Source organism: Mustela erminea, chromosome 6, assembly GCF_009829155.1.
Source record: "Mustela erminea isolate mMusErm1 chromosome 6, mMusErm1.Pri, whole genome shotgun sequence".
NCBI lineage: Eukaryota > Metazoa > Chordata > Mammalia > Carnivora > Mustelidae > Mustela > Mustela erminea.
The window spans coordinates 20,105,044-20,127,615 of NC_045619.1; the positions used below are offsets into that span (position 1 = coordinate 20,105,044).

Sequence of the window (22,572 nt, forward strand, 5' to 3'; positions counted from 1 at the left end):
GGAGGTGCTGAATCTAATCTTTGACATAATGTGGCGTTACTCATACAGAGGTGTCTTCAATCGATCACAGAAAGGGTAGGTCTGGAACAGCATGAGAGAGCCCAGAGAGCACACCAGGGGCAGGAGGTTCACACACCTCAGTAGTTGGGGTTCTTAAGTCTCCTGAGCATTAACATAATTGTGCCAGGAAGGAGCTGGAGTTAAATACAATTTAAAAAACATAAAATAAAATAAAAATTTTCCTCAATAAGGTCATTAGATATATTCAAATAAAAATATATTTTGTTTTTATCTCCTCTCATCTCTCACCTCAACTCCCTCCATGTCATAACCACCTGGTTTTTTTTAAGAAATTTTAAGATGTGAAACTGATTTGGGTGGTGAATATGAAAATTAGGTAATAAGCTCTGGTCTAGCTCAGGGCCTCTGTCTGTTCCTTTCCCATGTTCCTTGCTGAATGGGACTCCTTTCCTAAAGCATGTACTTGAATTTGCTTTCTTTATCAGCCAGTGGATGACCCAGCCTCTAAAGTTTCTCACAGAGCTCATACACACACACCAAGACACTGGGCTCTCCATTGGATACCCCTTCCCTACTGAGAACTAAGAGGTTTTAGGTGACAGAGCTTCCAGGACCACAACATCCAGCCTGAAGAGGCCATGTCTTCCCTTCCCAGGAATGTGTTTAACGGTATAATATTAGACATACTCTAAGTATAATTGCTTCATAAATTGTGAACTTTATTAACTCAGCAAATTTTTATGAGGTACCTCCTAAGAGTGGGGACCCTGTGCAAGGATTATCAATGTGCAAGCCACTGCCTTCAAAACCCAGCTCAGAAACCACCTCCCCCAACAGGTCTCCTCACCACTCCAACTCCACTCCTTTCCCACAAATAATTCAGTATGCCCTCCTCTGTGCTACTTCTTATCTTGTGAGTACATTGATTTATCAATTATTCTGTATTTTCACTTATTTTCATTCATTCATCCACTCAGTCATTCAGCAAATGTTTATTGAGGGCTCTGTCTAGGGTACTGGTTACACAGTAGTATACAAAACACAAAATCTTTGTTCTTAAGAGGCTTACAGTCTAACAGGAAAGACAAACCATAAAGGAAGTGAACATGATTGTATGGAAGAGATGGCAGAATCAACCTCCCTTTGCACATCTGGATACCACACAAAACTGAACTCCTTCAGGACAAAAGGCTGCATCATACTAATTTCTATAGTCCCAGTATCTAGTGAGTGGCTCATACAAATACAGGTATATATTTTTGAATAGCAGTAAGTGAGGGCCATCGGGATTTATGTTAGGGAAATTTCTATTAAAGGTTTTGCTTCAAGAAGACAGATTCCCAAGAGTTGTTTAAATGCCAGGTGGAAGAGAGAAAACTGGCCCAGAGTAGACAGTCGGGGCAGGGATCTGGTTTGGGAACAAGCTGGGAATGTGAGTTTGAGATAACATAAAAAGGGGATAAAGTCCAGAGAATGTGAAAATAAAATGTAAATCACATGGGTTGGTTCCCTGAGAAGTGTTTTCCTCTTTTATTTCCCTAGGATTCTGTTATAGAAAACTATTCTCAGAAAAAGTAATTTGACTTGGTAGATGAGAGATAAATGATATGTGGGTGAATGAGGAAGCTGCAGAGCTTAGCTGGTATTTTCTTTAGGGTTTTCTGAAAAGATTTTATTGCACCAAAGAAGGAGAGAAGAAAACCAAAAGTTACACTGAATGCAGTTCCTTTTATTTTATCCTTCTCTACTTTTTCACCTTATTTAAGACAGACCATTCCACTTTAATACCAAATAAAGGTACCATTAAAAAAGAGAGACAAATCAAAAAGTCTATTTTTGACTCACAATACCAGATGATAACTGAAAGATGATAAGTATGACTATGCTTGACGGGACAATTCTGGCCTAAAAGCCCATGTCCCTCCTCCATTAAATGGTTTTCTGCTTTCTTCTCCTTTTATAGCACCACATTACATTTTGTGAGCTCATGTAATCATTCTCTATAATAAGCACTGCAGATGAGCTTCAAAATTTTGTTTTCCTCTTTCTTATATCTAGGTTGTACCTGGAGCCTGGAGATTCTACAGTGGGAACAAATATATAGGGCACGTGCCAGGCACTATTCTAAGCACCCCAGATTTATTAACTCATTAAATCCTTGTAATAACACAGGGCATAGTATTTTATAGCTCCATCTCACAGGTGAAGAATCAGAGAAGGTGAGTGATGCCCCCGAAGTTACTCAACTAAGGAGGAGACCCAGGATTTCAACTCAGGCAGTCTGACTGCAGAGGTTGCCCTCTTACCCACTCCACTCACCTGTCTCCCTGTGCTAAACTTCCTGACTCCTGGAGGCTGACTCTCCTTGAGATCAGCCCAAGAGTTGCTCTGTCTGGAATACTTGCCTTGTTTCCACAAATTCTTTGAGCCTCAGCTCAGGGCACATCTCCCTCTAAGGGTCTTCCTTGAGCCCCTGGGCCTCCCCCTGAAAAGTAATGTGGTGCTACAATAAGAGAAGGAGGGATAAAACCATTTAATGCAGCTTTAAGTTCTAACATTACCCTTCCTTCCCCCTTAAGACTTTGAAGTGAGACAGTCCACAGAATAGACGCTAGTTTTGTCACTTACTATGGGTATTGGACTGTCCCTCTACTTCCCTAGATCTTGGTTTCCTCATTTGTGAAATGGGGATAACACTGTAATTACTTTCATAGCATTTTTGTTTGGAAGAATCAGGCGAGATGACAAGCATTGCAGAGCCCCACTGTCTGATGTTTAATAAGCTCTCAGAGTTAGCTGTCATCATTGTTGTTGTTTCTATGACATCATATAGAAACTGTCTGCCTAAATACTTGACTTCTCTGGATGAGCTTCTTGAGGGCAGGGACCAGCCATGCTCATTTCTGTATTCTAGCACAGGTCTTGGCTCATGATCAGACCTTACAATTGGCTCAAATGAACGGACCTTCTGGAGAACACCTGCTAACACTGGGGATTATGTGACTAAATATCATCTCGTTATACCTTGGCATCAAATTCTTCTGGGAAATATTTCTACCCATTTCATCTTTTCAGCTACCACCTGAACCATTCTCTCCACAAAGGAGAGAATTGCCAAAGGATTTTCATACTGGGTATGGAACAATCTCATTTTCTCTTTCAAACTGAAGGGCTAAGAGAAGGCACAGTGATGACTCTTGACATTGTTGTTCTCAAGCTTTCCTTAGCCACTTAGCCAAAACAACCTTCTTCAAATGATTCACATACACATGCACATGCACACACATAAGCACCATGTAAGCTGGGCTGTTCTGGCAAACATAAGACTTGGGGGCTCACATCAGGGAGATTCAAATTAAAACCATATTGAGATACCACCTTACACCAGTTAGAATGGCCAAAATTAGCAAGACAAGAAACAACATGTGTTGGAGAGGATGTGGAGAAAGGGGAACCCCCTTACACTGTTGGTGGGAATGCAAGTTGGTGCAGTCAATTTGGAGAACAGTGTGGAGATTCCTTAAGAAATTAAAAATAGAGCTTTCCTATGACCCTGCAATTGCACTATTGGGTCTTTACCCCAAAGATAGAGATGCAGTGAAAAGAAGGGCCATCTGTATCCCAATGTTTATAGCAGCAATGGCCACAGTCGCCAAACTGTGGAAAGAACCAAGATGCCCTTCAACAGACGAATGGATAAGGAAGATGTAGTCCATATACATTATGGAGTATTATGCCTCCATCAGAAAGAATGAATACCCAACTTTTGTATCAACATGGACGGGACTGGAAGAGATTATGCTGAGTGAAATACGTCAAGCAGAGAGAGTCAATTATCATATGGTTTCACTTATTTGTGGAGCATAAGAAATAACATGGAGGACATGGGGAGATGGAGAGGAAAAGGGAGTTGAGGGAAATTGGAAGGGGAGATGAACCATGAGAGACTATGGACTCTGAAAAACAATCTGAGGATTTTGAAGGGCTGGGGGGTGGAGGTTGGGGGAGTCTGGTAGTGGGTTTTATGGAAGGCACGTATTGCATGGAGCACTGGGTGTGGTGCATAAACAATGAATTCTGTTACACTGAAAAGAAATAAAATTAAATGGTAAAAAAAAAAAAAAAGACTTGAGGCTCAGTCTCTGAGGTGTCAGTGCTCTGTACTGGCTTAGAAACTCTGCTTTCATACATTAATGGCAGATCAGCAAACTAGTACAAATTCTATAATGGTCATTTAGCTAAGTCCAACAAAATTATATATTACATATAAATATGTGTTTATAATAATATTAATAACTATGTTATAATATACATATATACATATCTTCTGACCAGCAATTCTTTTAGAAATTTATTCTACAGGGGCGCCTGGGTGGCTCAGTGGGTTAAAGCCTCTGCCTTGGGCTCGGGTCATGATCTCAGGGTCCTGGGATCGAGCCCCGCATCAGGCTTTCTGATCAGCGGGGAGCCTGCTTCCTCCTCTCTCTCTCTGCCTGCCTCTCTGCCTACTTGTGATCTCTGACAAATAAATAAGTAAAATCTTAAAAAAAAGAAATTTATTCTACAAATATATTTATCCATGTGCAAAATGACAGATTATAAAATTATGGCATGGGTTATAATAGCAAAGTTCTAAAAATGACTTAAGTAATTCACCAGTGAGAGTAAAGACAAATTATAGTACAATTCGACAATGAAATACTCTGCATCTGTAAAGAGATTAAGGGTGTTCAGTGTAGATATAAGAAAATCTTCCAGCTACTACAGAGGAAAAAAGGTTCAAAATAGATAGCTATTTTTTTTTTAAGATTTTATTTATTTACTTGAGAGAGAGAGAGTGTACACAAGCAGGAGAAGGGCAAAAGGAGAAGCAGACTCCCCACTGAGCAGGGAGTCAGACTTGGGGCTCAATCCCAGGACCCCAGGGTCATGACCTGGGGGAACAGCAGATGATTAACCAACTGAGCCACCCAGGTGCCTCATGGCTATTTGTATCAAAGAGAAAAACATACACATATAAGGAAGTACATATAAATATAATGATGTATTTATTTGCCTGCACATGCACAGGTGGCTACAGAAAGGACATACAGACATCCAGAAATACTAACTGCTTCTGGGGAGAACTAGGTGGCTGGAAAGGAAGGAAACTTCACTGACACATTTAGGAAATTTTTATCATACATTAAGTACTACCTATAAAAAACATGAAAGGGGCACCTGGGTGGCTCAGGGTTAAAGCCTCTGCCTTCGGCTCTGGTTGTGATCTCAGGGTCCTGGGATCGAGCGCCACATCGGGCTCTCTGCTCAGCAGGGAGCCTGTCTCCCTCTCTCTCTCTCTGTCTGCCTGTCTCTGCCTACTTGTGATCTCTGTCTGTCAAATAAATAAATAAAATCTTTTAAGAAAAAAAAAAACATGAAAATTTTAAAGAGAAAATGCAATTTCTGTTCTAGGTTTGTTCTCTCCTCCACCCTAGAGGATAAGGAGAGGAATACACTGAATTGGCAGAGGAATAATTTTGTGATTGAAGCTCTGCACATACGTCTCCTTATTCGACCCTTTGGAGCAGTTATATAATAGCCCAAAGTCACACAATCGAGGAAGGATTCAAAACCCATCTGTCAGTTCCAAATTTTCCCATTCATTTGTAAAAGGAACTGCTGAGAGCACATGTCTGCCTGTATGCATGTGTGTGTAAATGGCACTTTCTGGATGCTTTCATCTTGCCCCATGAGGAAGACCCTGCTGACTTGTCACCAAGTAACCGGCAAACCCAAGCCTGAAGTTCCTATAGACTCCCCTCTAGGGTCTCTACTCTCCTGCCTTCTCTGGAGGTCAGCAGCCCTCAGTTTTCACTTGGTGAGCCTCCCGATCTCTTCCATAGGACGAAGGGCAAAAATTGGAAGAGAATATGTGATGAAATGATGTTTTAGCTACAGACTCTCTGAGGCTGTGGTTATTTGCACTCAGTTATATGTTCTCCCATAGCCAACCACCCACAGCAGTGTTGTCAAGTACTGTGATAGGCTGGCTGTAAACATTCTGTAAATGTTCTGCTTGTTCTGTGCAAAGAACTGATCACTGAGAGAGTTTCATGTGGAGGTGGGCAGTGGGTACAAAGGAATGTGGGTGTTATGCATGTATGTATTTTGAAGGAGGAAAATGGATAATGCAAAGGTGGAACCAATCTAGTTTCTCTCCTCAGAGGAGCATCTATTCTTATTAGATAAAATGAGAAACACACAAACATTTGAGGGTGTGAATTGGGGAAAGGTGTTCATTAGAGCTGGGTAAAAAATCAGCTTATCATTAAATGTGTTACTTTTAAACAAATATAAGCTCTTTTTTTTTAAAACTTTCCTTTTAGGCATATTAAGATATGACTACACTTTCTTCACATTTAGTACAAATTACCTAGAGTCCAGTATTATTGAGTAAGAATTTCTGAGATAGTGAAAATATTCTTTATCTATGCTATCCAATATGGAAGCCACTAGTCACATGTAGCTACTGAACATTTATAATGGGGATAGCACAAATGAGAAAATAAATTTTTACTTAATTTTAACTGATTAAAATTAAAATATAAATAGCCACATGTGGCTAGTAGTTGGACAATTGCCTCTAATGTGAATGATAACTTGAGCATGTGGGCAAATCCTCAATAATGGGATCCTTATGCTGCATCTCCCTTTGCCTACAAAACTGGAGCAGGAGAGTGAGTAAGGGTGAAAATGCTCTATAAGACTGTGTACAGGTCTTGGGTTCAAGTCTTCCTCTTCATTTTAGTTGTGTGGCTTTGGGGAGGCCAATGAGTTTCTTTGGGACACAGTAACTTGTCAGGAAATGAGGGTTATGGTGTGTTAGTTGCCCAAGGACAGGGATCACAAAGTGAGACTATAAAGTACTGAGACAGATCATCAAACCTAGTTGGTAGATGAGTGGGCAACTCAAACCAAACATGTTTTAGACAGAATTCTTGATCTATACCCTTGTAAGGTAAAAATCTGCTTTGCCCCTCACCTTTTCCATCTTAAAAAAAATAGCGTGTGACACATCAAATTCTCAAGTCATAAACTTAGATGCATCCTCTATCTTCTCTTTCTCTCATGTTCAATATGCAATCAAATTCTTTGAGCTCCTCTTCACAAATGTTATCTTGAATCTGATCTTTATTACCCTCTTTCCTCTGAAGTTGTTTCCAAGATCACTATAATAATTTCCCAACTATTCCAATTTCACTTTCTTCCATCAGTTCATTCTCTACATAGCAAAGATCTTTTAAAACAAGTTAAATCTCATCCCTCTTCTGCTTAAAACTCTTCACCAACTTCCTATGGATTTAGAATAAAACCTATATTCCTTTCCATGGTCCACATGCTCCTGCTACATGGTCTGGTCTTGCCTACACCAATGCATTTATTTCTTCTCCTCCTCTTCTTGCTCATTATAAACCAGAAACATTGTCTTTTCTTCTGCCCTGAAAAATCCCAGCTTGACACTGTCCAGGGCTTTTGTTCATACAACACCTAGATTTTTGTACAATTGTTTCTTTCCAACATTTGGGTCTCAATTTAAATGTCACCTTTAATACCTTAGCCAGGATAGTTACTCACCTGTCCCTCAAGTTTCTCTTTCTCTCTCATTACCTTATTGTTTTTCCTATGTTTTATTCTCTGAACTTTTTTTTTGGTGGTGGTAGTGGGAGATATGTATCTACATGTTCATTGTCTGCCCACCTTCCTCTGTAGAGTGATTGCAACCACTTACTGACTCCACATGAAACCAGTGGAAGAACTGGCCAGCTTAAGCAGCAGGACTGCTGAAATAAAAAAATCATGAGCAAATAAGATGTATTTTAAGTTAAATTTTAGATTGTTATGTAGTAATAGATGACCTATAAATATGCCAGTCTTTTCTGATGGTTAGAATTATATTATTTCAAAAAGAAAAGTGAAAGCTAATGCTTTGAAAATATTTCAGAAAACTTTCTCAATTAGACTTTTAAATAGAGATTTATTTTTTAACAAGGAGAAGCAGAGGTGATACAGTTAACTGTCACTTAAATTATGTCCTCAAATTAATGAAAATCTAAGTAGGAACAAAGTAACCAATTAATTTTTATGTGACAAGGACTATTTTGAGAGGTGTTTTTTTTTGTTTTGTTTTGTTTTTTTTTTTTTTTTGGTTTTCAGGCACTGTAGTGCAATAACCAGCTTCTTATCTTAAGTATGGTTGTTATGACTAAAAGGATGAGATGACTATCAGACCAAATATATAATACATGTAATATTCAGAGTTCTTACCCTTTGGTAAAGATTTTAAAGCCTCTTCATAGGATTAAGGTGACAAGCTGCTGAAATATAAGGCAAAGTGAAACATGTTTCTTGTTCCATTGGTCATTTCTAATTCTACTTCATGGCATAGTCTTTTCTATTTGAACCTTAAACACAAATTAAGAAATACTTGCTCTTGAGACTTTCAGATAAAGATGGGAAATTAAACACTTGTATTTAATTTGGCTCTCAAAACCCCATGAAAATAACAGTCATGTTTGTGTGTGTGTGTATGTATGCTTATTTTTTTTCTTTTTTTAAGATTTTATTTATTTGAGAGAGAGAGAGAAAGAGAGCACACAGCAGGGGGAAAGGCAGAGAGGGAGTGAGAAGCGGATTCCATGAGCAGGGTGCCCAATGTAGGGCTGCATGTGTTGATATACAGGTATAAACCCTCAAGGAACAAAGAGCAGAAAGCAACAGCAAAAAATTGTTAGAATGTGAGAAGCAGATGAACAGGTAGTTACAGACTTAGCAGATTCCCAAACCAGCTCTGTGCAAGACCAAAAGCAATCATATTTATACTATAATATCTCACAAAGTTTTAGAACAGGGCATCAGTGGCCTCTAGAAGTCGGATGAAGGGGATGCTGAAATAAGTACTGGTTGAAAGCTGCTTAGGAAGAAGTTAGATCCCGAGATCTTCACCTGTACTTTAACACAGAAGCCTGGAGAGTTGTGTTTTGTTCTTTGGTTTTTGGGTTTTTTGTGTGAGGAATTTTTTTTTTTTTTTTTTTTGCATAGGGTAATAATACAGCCCCTGAACTTTAAAACCTCAGACATGGGTAGGGGTAGGGGAACCATAGTGAAAATTGGGAGGACCAACTGGATGTTTGCATCCTGGAAGCTGAGATTCCTGTCTCCATCCACTTAGGCTCCAAAACATTGGCAGCCAAGTTTTGACTTTCTAGGCAGGACACTGGCAGAGACTTCTCTGGGGAATCTGACCAGCGTAAGATGAAAGATCTGAAGACAGAGAGGTTGGAGACTCCAAAATGAACGCCCCACCCACCCCCAGCCATTTCCCTAGAACAAAACTATCAGTTGATAACCTCACCCATTACTCTGAAACTGTACTCAAGTTTTACATCTCCTATTCTTCCACATGGACAGTCAGTCAAAGATCACTGGGTATCTGAAGAAATTCATTAACAAAAGATAGAGAATAATAAAGATAGTAAAAAATAAACAGAAACATGTTAGAGGATATTAGGTTATGTGGAGTGATGAAACATTAAAAAAAAATCATTATGCTCAGAAAGTTAAGATATTATAATGGTGAAAAAAGCTCAAAATATGACTTTTAAAAACCAGAACATTATTAAAGTCAAAATAGCCCTTGTAAATTAAAACAAAATTATAGCATAATTTAAAAACTTAATAGAAGCATTTGAAAATAAGTTAAAATTTTCCAGAAAATAAGTTAAGAAAAATCTCCCAGAGCAAAAATTTACAGATGAACAAAAAAGGAGAGAAAAGACAGATATGAGAGGATCAGCTAGGAATTCTAAAAAGAAAGAAAAAGGGTAAATTCAGAAAGAGAATTCAGAAATTATTCAAGAATATTTCCCTGAACTGAAAAAGAATATTCAAGATGAAAGGGTCCACTGATGATTCATTAAAACAGATGAACACAGAGCCACCTCAAGATATGTTACTGTGATTATTTCAGAACACTGGGGACAAAGAGAAAACCATACAAACTCACATTATAATAGAAATAAGAATTGGAATATTTTTGAAGTCCCAAGTAGCAATACTGAGTTTTGGAATGAAAGGAGCAAGACCATCAAAATTCTGAGGGAAAAGTATTTATGATCAAATGATCAAGAAGAGAGAAACAGTAAATATTTGTACCACAGCTGCTATATGAAAGTACCACAGATTGGGTGGCTGAAGCAAAAGAAATTAATTTTCTCGAGTTCTGGAGGAAGAAGCTGTCTCAAGTCTAGATGGAAATACTTCTCATAAACCCAAAAGATTGCAGGCAAGAAAAGGGGAAGGAAAGCCGCAGGGAAGAGGAGAAAAGAGGATGAGAGAAAAAAGCATTATCTTGTACTTGCTAACAACTCAGACCAGTCCTAAATTATCTCCATCTTTAGCAATGGACTGAGAAAATCAATATATGTAGAACATACATATAGCAAAATTATCTATTCATATACCAGGTACGGGTATTACTGATAGGCAAATTTACTGAACATTTACCATGGCCATTGATGTACTGTGCTGATTTTCACAATACATGGGTGGTATTATGAATCCCAGTTTAGAGATAAAGAAACTGATGCTCAGAACCACACAGCTTGTGAGTTGCGGTGCTGGGATTGGGGGCCCAGGTCTCACAGACTCCAGAGCCCGTGTGAGCTCAGCCACTAAGCCTTAAGGACAGACACTCTGATTCATTCATCCTTGTCCAGCCCTGCACGATGCCTGTCACAAAACTGGTGCTTGAGGCTGACTAAACCGGAATAAATAGTCAGGATGAAAACATGAAAGCACAGCAGCATTTACATTTAGTAGAGATCACTATTATTTCCCATTCAAAAGTGAGCCAGAATGAAGAGGAAATCATTTTTTAAAAATCTATAAAAAAACAAGTTTGGAAACCTAGTGATTTCCCAATTAATCCTCAGAGCAGAAAAATCCAATTTAGAATAACCCAGGCCTCAGCTCTCTACTAATTAGGGTGCTACTGTAATTGAGTCAATAGTAAGGTTTTGCCTGATTTACTGAGGCAATTATCACTGCATAAATTGATCATTCAGTGACTCATCCGTGGCTACTGTCTTAGTCTGGTCTTGGTCATGGGTCTTATTTTTATATTCCTTTACTGGAGCTAAGTAGGACTGAGTGCTGACCAAAGGAACAGATCGATCTACTTTCTTGCAGTTCATCTATATTGCTGTGGTCAGCAAAGACCTAGAAACCCTGCCAAGCACCCACAAAACTTGGAAGTTGGTAAAAATTTATTCTCCATAATTCCCTGGTCTTTTTTCTTTTTTGACATTTCCCCCGCTCTTCCATCTTAGTGAGATCCTTGATCTATCCCTGCTCCAGCCAAAGCACTCTGTCTTAGCTCTTCTTTCCTCCTCTTCTTTATTTTTTTTGTAAAGATTTATTTGAGAGAGGGTGAGGGGGCAAGTGAGCAGGAGTGAGGGTCGGAGGGAGAGGGGAGGGAGAAGCAGGCACCCCAATGAGCAGGGAGCCTGATGCGGGTCTGGATCCCAGGACCCTAAGATTATTGACCTGAGCCGAAGGCAGACTCTTAACCAACTGAGCCACCCAGGCACCCCTCCTCTTCTTTATTTTTAAATCTTTAGAAACGAGCTGATGAGCTTACTCATAATGGGTTATGAATGAATACATTAAAACCTCCATCTTGCCCAGGGACATTTATTTTAAATGCAGATGACTTTAGCCAAAGGATTAAAGTTCACATTGTTAAACTCCAGTTGTACCATCACGGATGCTACTGTCTTAGCTCCCTCTTCTCTACCCTCTTCTGTATGCTGGAACAAGGACTCTGCCAAATACTGCTCTCCCTGTGGCTGGCTCTCTGATAGGTTCTGCTGCTTGGGGGCACTAGAGGGGGGACAACAGCAGGTGAAAGGATCTGGTCTTTCATGTTTGCTTAGTGTCCTGACAACATTGATCCAGCAGTGATTCTTCAATCTCAAAGTGGCAGTTGGTTCCAATTTCCATCTTAAAACAACCAAACAACCAACCAAACAAACAAAACACCCCAGACTAGACCCACCACATTGCCCCACAACCCAGAGGTACTAGCACCAGCAGGGTAGCATTTCCTCCTCAGAGGTATGGGGGTCAGTTCCAGCTTGAAGGTTCTAATAAAATCAATTTCTTCCCTCAGACACCCTAGCCCTAGGGGCAGTAGCTTCTTCCCACACCTCCTGCAGTTAATAACTGTGTGGACTCAGTGCTCCTTTTATGACATATTAGTTCTCTGACCCTTATTTTCTGGATTCCCAGCATTAACCTCCATGCTGAAAAAACTGCTGGGTTTCAGTTTTCCTGAGTGGGACCTGAGAGGTCCAGGGAGCTAGAAAGAGAAACACCCTTCAGGGAAAAGGCTTTCTCTCTCTTTGAAATCATACACAACATAAACAACCATCTACCTATCCTGCTCGTTCTTGATAAGAATATCACCTGCAATATCACAATGCTTTTTGAATTTGAATTTTGAAGTATTTTAATTCCAAGTCTGGTTTCTACCCTACAGAGCTTTTCTCTTATCTGTCTGTCTTTGCTTACTTGTATGGGAACTTTCTTTCCTAAAAATATGGAGGATGTTCAAAACAAAGCAAAAACAGTGTAAGAGATCATCTGAACCTTAGTAGAGCTACAGACTAATGTGCTTTATAAATGTGACAGAACAAAATAATATTAACATAAGGTATTCCTAGGCACAATCCTTTATTATTCCCAATTTGCTGCTTTTCTTTGTGAAGATTACATATCCCTACCCATTATCATGGACTTGTAGTTCCTCTTCTTGGGGAGAAGTACCATTTCCCATCCCATTTCCATGCTTGGCCCTAAGACATGTTTTGGTCAATGGAATATGAACAGAAATGATTATGGCACATCTGAGCAGAAATTTTAAAAGCCAATGTGTGGCTCTACCATTACTTTTTCCCTCTGCCATGAGAATGTATGTCCTAGGTATAGGTTCAATCTTCAGCCAATATCTCATAAGAAAAAAACATGTAAAGCATAGCCTCAGCTGGCCCATAGCTAACATATTATGTGAGCAAGAAATAAATAAGATGCCTTGAATAAGACATTGGGGTTTGAGGGATGTTACTGTAGCAGAGCCTAGTATAATCTGACTGGCACTGTCTCTAAACCAACAAAGGCAATCCTGTAATTTATGAGTTAATTTAGTCTGTCCTGAAGAGGGTGGATTTTTTTTTCTTCCTTGAGGAAAAGCTATGCCAGTCCCAGTAACAAAGGCTTATGGGGAGGAGAGGAGTGAAAGGCTGTGAAGGCTTCAGTGGAGGAAAGAAATTTGTGTCAGAGGCAGTAAGGGAGGGAGTGAAGGAAGAAGAAAGGATAACAAGCGGTTGCTGAGACCGTGTACTTGGCTGTTTTGGGTCCTTTGAGAAACTCGAGTGAAAACTGGAAATCCCTTCTAATTACTTTTGGCTGCTGAATTGTGCTTTGTGCAAGATATGGAAACAAATAATTGTGGTACAATATAATCATTCCTGTAATCACAGTATTTACAAAGGCTAATGGGCCCAGAAGTCTAACACCATCTGCGCGAGATACAATGGGTTTCACAAAGATGACAACGTCTGAGGGAAGAATAGGCTTTCACTAGATAGTGAGAGTGAAGAGCACACCTTAGGAACACGTAACAGGAGTCACAGGGTAGCCTCCAGTGTTGTGTGGTAAGAACTTTCGGCATATCCACCCTCGGAGACTGGGAGGAGGGGAGAAAACAGCTTTGTGTGCCATGTCCTAAGGAGTTTGAACTTGATCCCAAAGGGCTTAGGTTATCTTTGAAAGCTGTTAAGAAAGCAATGCTACCACATGTGGCAGTGCATTTTATTTACTGCTAAGAGATGAGGAAGAGTGCCTGGCTAAGGGATAAGGAAGGGTGGAAAACCAAGATACTCTGCTTGTCAATCTGTGGGCTGTGAATTCTTAGAGGAAGGGTAGACTAATGGTACAAAGGTGCTATGTGAGCTATGAGTAGGAGCCTTGCATCTGCTCCAGCTACATGGATGTGGTGGATAAGGGAGTTGGGAAATAGGAAGGAGTTCAGCAGACTTACAATTTTTCATGTAAGAGCTGGTGGCCAGTTTGACTAAGGCAGTGGCAATGAGGTCAGAAAGGAGGAGCTAAGCGGTGATGGTAGACAATGAGGAAGAGGGTAGTGTCAAGTTTGGTCAACATGCAGTGGTGATACCATTAATCAGGAGTGAAAAATACAAAATTGATATTGTGGGTGTCATACTGGGGTGAGAGAAGTGGAAAAATGAGAAGAATCAAATTTGTTTCCAAGGATAAAGATATTTCTAAGACATGGTTCTGAATTAGCAATCATTTGAATAAAGTACTATTCACAAAGGCCACAGGTTTAACTCCTGAATTCCCCCACCAGTGCCATTCTCAGATGTAAGAGGTACCCTGTCCAGACTCTGGATTTTAGAGGACTCATAAATCAGCCTCCCCAGATATATTTCTTCCCATGGGGTAGAGTATTGGCAAGGCCAAGAGATTGTGCCCACCTGGAACCTTTCCCCAAATCACCAAGGACACTTCTGGTCTTTGTGGGCCTCTAAGGCCTACCTCCTAAAGACAGTTCTATGCTTACTAGGTAGCCAAGATGTTTGCAGGGGAAATGGATGGCACCTGGACAGGGGGTCTGGGTGTTCACATACATGAGCCTGAGGCCCCTCAGTGTGGGACAGAGCTAGGGATGGGAAGAGAAAAGGAGGGTGGGGGGAAATCCTTCTCCCCACACCCCACCAATGAAACAGATTTCTAAGAATTCTGAGAACTTAGAATTTCAGGTCTTTGTGCAGATGTATTTGTCAAGGTAGTTTAAAAGAAACTGTTGTACTTGTTAAAAATGATTTATTACTTTTAATTATTTAGATATATGGTCTATAAGCTTCATTTGTACTCTTGCCCCAAGCCTTACAATTGTTAGAATCACGACAGCCCTTCCCTTAGATTCAAGAGTGTAAGTTTAAAAGAGATAAATCTATTGTCTTTCATCCCCAAATCCTAACGAAGATAAATATGAAAGCCTGGGTTTGAGTATGCTAACAGTGTAGGTAAGAGTGAGCTCATGGAATCTCATTGTTCAGGAGGATTTCCTGCTTCTGCCAGCTCTGTAACTCAGATAATAGGCTAACCCTCTCTGTTCCATTTCTCCATTTCTAAATGGATATAATAATACTACTAGTCTCATGAGTAACCTGATATCAAGTGAGTGATGAATGTTAGCTGTGGTATTTTAGAAAGAGCATGGATTTAAAATCAGGCAGATTTGGGTTCTAACCCCAAAGTCTGCTTGTTACTGTGTAGCCTTGGGTAAAGTACTTAACTTCTCTGAGCCTGGGTTCTATCTTTTATAAAGTAAGGATAATGAAATTATGTTGCAGGGTTATTGCAAAGGTCAGATAAGACAATGAATGGAGAATGGGCGGCACAGAATTCCCCCACTGATCTCCCTTGTTCCTTCTGACCATTGGTCCAGATGACGTAATGCACAGTGCGATTATTCAACATGCAATCCATCCACAAATGCAGTCCTCATCCCTTTGCTTCCCTTTTTGTTAACCCTTGTTTATTTTATTTTACATATATTTGGCAAAACTTCCCTTTTCCTATGAATGCTTTAAATTGTCTTTCTACCATTTTATGAGTTATATAATATCTTTCTCATCACATTTAATATGCTCAAGTTAAAAATTTAAATTAAAAATATGTTCATGGGCGCCTGGGTGGCTCAGTGGGTTGAGCCGCTGCCTTCGGCTCAGGTCATGATCTCAGGGTCCTGGGATCGAGTCCCGCATCGGGCTCTCTGCTCAGCAGGGAGCCTGCTTTCTCCTCTCTCTCTGCCTGCCTCTCTGCCTACTTGTAATCTCTCTCTGTCAAATAAATAAATAAAATCTTTAAAAAAAAAAAAAAAATAAAAATATGTTCACATATATAAATGTATATGACCACAAAATAACATTCTCTACTACAGTATAATACTTGGCATACAATACACTAAAAGTATTTTTGAATAAACTGATCAAAGAAATTGAACATGACAACAACAAATGGAGATATTCCATGCTAATGGACTGGAAGAATTAATATTGTTAAAATGTCTATACTAACCAAAACAATCTACAGCCTTGATGCAATTCATATCAAAATATAAACACCATTTTTCATAGAGCTAGAACAAATAATACTCAAATTTGTATGGAACCACAAAAGACCTTGAATATCCAAAGCAATTTTGAGAAAGGAGAACGAAATGGACTAAAGACTAAAGACTAAAGACCTAAATGTGACACCTGAGATCATAAAAATCCTAGAAGAGAACACAGGCATTAATACCTTATATATCAGCCTTAGCAACATTTACTAGATATCCCTCCTTGGGCAAGAGAAACAAGTTCACAAATAAACAACTGGGACTACACCTAAACAAAAAGCTTTTGCACAGCAAAGGAACCATCAACAAAATAAAAAGACAATCTACTGAATGGGAGAAGATACATACAATAAGGGGTTAATATCTTAAAATATATACAGAACTGATACAACTTGACACCAAAAAACAAACAAGAAACCCAAACCAAAATCAAACAAACAAATAAAAAAACACCTCCAACTAATCTGATCTTAAAATGGGCAAAGAGGGTGCCTGGGTGGCTCAGCTGGTTAAGTGTCTGCCTTTGGCTCAGGTTATGATCCTGGGGTCCTGGGATCGAGTCCTGCATTGGGCTACCTGCTTAGTGGGGAGCCTGCTTCTCTCTCTCTGTCTCTCATTAATAAATTAATAAAATCTTAAAAATAAAATAAAATGGGCAAAGAACCTGAACAGACATTCTTCCTGAGAAGATATACAAATAGTCAAAAGACACATCTGAGAGTACTCAGCATCACCCATCATCAGGGAAATGTAAATCAAAACTACAATGAAATATCATGTTACACCAGCCAGAATGGCTAGAATCAAAATGACAAAAAAAAAAAAAAAAAAAAAAAAAAAAAAAAAGCCAAACAAGTATTGGAGAGGTTTATATGGAGAAAAAGGAACCTTCATGTACTCTTGGTAAAAATGTAGAAAACAATATGAAGTTTCCTCAAAAAATTAAAAATAGAAATAGCATATGATCAAGTAATTCCACTGCTAGATATTTATCCAGAGAAAACAAAGACACTAGTTCAAAAAGATATATGTACCCCTATGTTTATTGCAGCATTATTTACAATAGCCAAGATACAGAAGCAACTCATGTTCATCCATAGATGAGTAGAGTTGCTACACACACACACACACACACACACACACACACACACACAGGAATATTACTCAGCCATAAAAAAGAATGAAACCTCGCCATTTGTGACAACATGGATGGACTTAGAGGGTATTATGCTAAATGAAATACGTCAGACAAAGCCAAATACCACATGACTACTCTTATATGTGGAATCTACAAAAAAAACCACAACAAACAAATTAACAAAGAAACAATCCAAAAAACAGACCTTTAAGTATGGAGAATGAATTGGTTGTTGCCATAGGGGAAGGGCTGGGGAATGTATGAAATAGTTAAAGGGGACTATGAGGTACAAACTTCCAGTTATAAAATAAATAAGTCACAGAGATGAAAAGTACATGTGGAATATAGTCAACAATACTGTAATCATGTTATATGGTGACAGATGGTGACTACCCTTACCATAGTGAAAACTGAGTAATGTATAGAATTGTTGAATCAGTACGTTGTACACCTGAAACTAATCTAACACTGTATGCTAATTATACTTCGGTAAAAATATATTGTTGAATGAATGAGTTAGCAAATGAAAAAAACTATTTACAGATGGATAAATGGCAAAAAAAAAAACCCCAAAAAACAAAACAAAAAAACAACCTTCTCAGTGGCTTATTCATAGTTGGTCCTACAGATACTAAAAGAACATAGCTAAGTAACTACTGGGTCTCCAGGCACCCAAAGTTACATTTTCCCACAAGATTAGGTGCATCTTTTACCTCTTAAACTGAACTCATTAAGTTATGTCCTACTTAAAAGAAGCCACATCATCTTCAAAAACTTAAATCTCAGGCTGTGCAGCTTGTTTCATTTTTCAACTCAGTATAAAACTTTCCAGGACAGAGATAGGGTTCCCCTGACTTTATGGATCAATAAAAACAACAAGCATATTGAGGATCCTAATGCCAAATAAGTGATTGCAATAAAACATGTGTTGTGAGACCTGCTGTAAGTCATAGGGGCACTAAAAGAACATTAATCCTATCTAAATCAATATCAGTATCTCTTTGCCTGAAGGACTCTCTAAAGATTTCAGATTGATGAAAACACCAGAAAAACTCCAAACAGGAAAAAAAAAAAAAAAAGGCACATACTGGAAGAATCTGTAGTTTCAGCCATCCATGTTAACAGGAGTTAGAAAACAAATGTACATATATTACTAATAAATGTGAAATGGCAGTGTATTCTGCATTTAGTCAGTTTGAGCAGCTATAAAATATTACCATAGACTGGGAGGTGTCTTCTCAACAACTGAAATTTATTTCCAGGAGATTGGAAATCTGAGATCATGGTGCTAGTGTGGTCAAGATCTGGTGAGGGTCCTCTCTGCTGGTTGCAGACTCCTGGTTGTATTCTACTATGGTTGACAGACAGTAAGCTAGCTCTCTGGTCTCTTCTTTAAGGCACTAATCCCTTTCATGAGCGCTCCAGCATCATGGCCTAATCACCTCCTAAAGGACTCACCTCCTAATACTATCAAAGTAGGGCTTAGATATAACATATGAATTGGGAGGGACATAAATTTCAGTCCATAACATATCTACAATATTAAAAAAAACCATTTAGATTGAAAGGAATGCTACTCCAGTTCACGTCAGATATTTAACTTGGCAAAAATTAGTCTTTGTCCTTTATTCACTATATAACTTACCCTTTATGCACTAACTGCAACTTTTCAGAGATTCTCCTAAGAATTTTCATTGTACTCGTGGTTCATCATCATTCCCAAACATATCTACTAACTATTGAGTGTTTTCTAAGGGCCAGGTACTGGACTAAATATTTTGCACAAGTCATTTTATTTAATGTCCCTAAATCCTATTGCCACAATGCTTTCTTCCTTATTTTCCTTCTGCCCAAACTTACCTGTCTTCTGTTCTGGACCCTTGGGGTTATGCAGATTGGTCAGTTTATATAGTTGTGCTAGACAAAACAATGTCAACATCCTAATCCCTAGAACCTACGACTATTTTAAGCTATATGGCAAAAAAAGAATTATTTCAGATAGAAGTATGTTACTTCTCAACTGAATTCAAGGTAGGGAGATGATCCTGGACCATTCAGGCAGGTCCCAGGTATTCACAGGTGTCCTTAAAAATGGAAGAGGAAGGAAGAAGAGTCAGAGAAGGAGGTGAGATGACAGAAGCCGGGTCAGAGTGAAATGATGTGATGTGAGAAGAACTCAACCACCGTCACTGGCTTTGCAGTTGAAGGGAGGGGCCCAGAGCCAAGAATGCAGAAGCTTCCAGAAGCTGGAGAGGACTAAAAAATGGGTTTTCCCCTGGAGCCTTTAAAATAGAAGGCAGGTTGCCACACCTTGATTTTAGCCTGGTGAGACCCACGGCAGACTTCTAACCTAGTATATTTGTGTTGTGTTAAGCCACGAAATTCGTGGTGGTTTTTTATAGCAGCCATAGAGAACCAATATATAGTTTGAGGCTAAGACTGGAGCCAGAGTGCCTTACCTTAGAATCCAAGTCCCACTACTTACCAACTATGTTTCCTTGGGCAAGGTATTCACTCTCACTGTGTCTGTTTCCTCCTCTATAAATATAGGGATAATGATTATACCTTATTCACAGACCTACTATTCAACAGAATCCCTACTGTTGTATTGAATTACTTTCTCTGAAATTGTCTGAGTTTTGAGGGGGCCTTCTGGAACTACAATGCTCCAATGAATGGCTGACCCTAATGCTGAAAGCTTTGGGACCCATAGTTGGCTAGAGCAGGAGAGCTTTCTGTGAGATAGGGCTCTTAGGCTCCCATACAATTATGGCTGATAAACAATGTGTAGATCCAGTTTGGGTGATACCATGTAAAATGGCCAAATGGTATTGCACAATGATTTATAAAAATGTGTACCCACAGGTTTGCTTGTTTCTCAAATACAAATATACATTGAAATGGAACATGAGCTTATTTGCTTTTTAATCAATTCGCAGCTATAATTCTTGCAGAATGTAGTTCAGGCAAAAACAATTTGCATGAGGTTAGGTTAGAATATACTGCAGTATTTTGCTGATGTCTAAACTCCTCCAAAATGTTAGAGCCCCAAGCAATTAATTCTCCAGAACCATGCTGAGGGACCTACAAAAAACAGCCCGTGGAAAAGCCCTACAAGATGTTTGCTCTAAGGAGGTTGCTAAGGAAATTGTTCACTGCTTTATTCACAACTCTCCCTCCTTTCTCTGTACAAGAATTTTATTTCTTGCAAAATGCTTGGAAAATGCTAAGAAAAGTCCTGCTTCACTAAGCGGTTGGTTTTCTTCCTCTCGGGCAATCAGAAATATGTGCTTAACTGCGTTTCTCCCTCTGCACTACCTACTATGCTTAAAGCCCAATTTGCTGGGTCATTTATCAACCCTTACAGATAGATAGGCCACTGAAGGTTGCAAATCTAAGCCCATTTTTTTCCCCCCTGAAGAAATGATAGTCTCCTTAGTTCAGAATATTTACTTATATTTTACCATTTTGTCTGTTTATCCCACCTCAAATGCTTTAATTCCAAAGGTAATCAGGTATATTTACATGCACCTGTTCATGCTAGTGTAATGCAGCTGAAAAGTAAACTGTTCTTTGGCTCTGCCCATGCGGCACACACCTGAGGTGTCAGCACTGTGGAGAATACACACTTCCGTTGGCTAATTTGCCATTGATTAGAGTGACTATGAGCAAACCACTCAGTCTCTTTGACCTTCATCATACACCTGTACCCTCAGAGTTGTAATTTGTCTATGACACAACTCTGGAATACAATAACAGAAAAATGGTGGCTACTACCACTTTTTATCATTACAATTGTTGTGACCACTACTTGAAGACAGCTGCTAGGTAGTGAATTGACTGATTACCACTGTCCATGGTTCATTGCCATGGTTTGCTGGTTTATTCAGAGGTAAATCAAGGAGAGTTTCCAAAGAACCTCCCACTAACAACCGTTCAGCAACTTTCTTCTGTCCTTATCAGCCCTCACTGATCCCAGCACCAAGATTTCCGTGGTCAGTTCTTTCTTGGGCACAAAGAGCTGTGTTGTTTTGTTATCCCCTAGATCATGGTCTGGAAGGGGAGAAAAAAGCATGTAAGCCAATTCCATATCAAGTTGTCTTCTGATGTACACACTTGACATTCCCCACATGCACATGACATATGCATTAAAATGTATGATGTAGGAGTTAAGTGTCTTGGGGTCAGGCATTAGCCCTGAGAATGGAATTTAATGCCATAAAACTGGATAGGGAAGATAGTCTATTAGTAAAAATGAGACCAAAAATAAGTCAACAAGTCAAGGGTAAATTAAAGTAGAACATGGAGATCACAACTGACTAATTGACTATGGTTTTCAACTTTTCATATGGATGTTCCAGGTTTAAAATGAGAGAATAAGACTCTGGAGTCCTGGCTCTGTCTTCCCACAGTGGCAACAGTGCCAACTCTGCTGTGCTCTTTCCTGTTCTGTTAGGTCTTATGATCATAATCATACCCTGGGTGTCACTAGCTGCCAGGCAGGAACTTCTGGCCCTCAGTAGCTCACAGTCTAGTGGGTGGAGAAAGGCATATAAGCAAAAGTCATCTTAAGAGGTCTTTGTATAATGTCTACTTCATACATTCACAGGACACTAGCTAAAATGTTTTGTGCATAAATAAGCTTTGCAAGGAAATGGGTTGATATTGAGTTATATGTGATATCTATTGTTACTACAGACTTTTAAAAAGTAGAAATGTGAAAATACATATACATATATAAATAAATACATCATCTTTCACTGGGATGTCTGCAGTTGCCTCCTAACTAGTTCCTGTTTTTACTCTTGCTTCCTACAGTCTGTTCTTCAAAGAGTTGCAATGATATTTTCAATAGTTAAATTAGACCATAGCTAGCTTCTCTTTGTAAAAGCCAAGACTGTATACAATCAGCCTCCCTCTTTCCTTCTAATTCATCCCTATTGCCAGTCTCATCATTTCCTCTCCATCCACAAAGATCTTACTTTCATCCACATGTGCTCCAGATTAGGGCTGTTCCCTTATCTTGAACTCCCCTCTCCATTCCCCTCCTCACCTTCTTTAAGTCTTTTTCTAATCCAACCTTCTATCTGAGGTCCACAGAAGAATATAAACACCATCTTTGGAAATTTAACCTGCACACACATCCCATGCCAGGGTTCTTCAT

At 39.2% G+C, this 22,572-nt stretch overlaps 1 protein-coding gene across 10 annotated transcripts in view; it reads right to left on the bottom strand.

Moving 5' to 3' along the window:
• ANO4 (anoctamin 4) overlaps positions 1-22,572 on the bottom strand; it is a 445,901-nt gene that overhangs the window by 115,603 nt on the left and 307,726 nt on the right. The gene's annotated exons all lie outside the window — the stretch shown is intronic.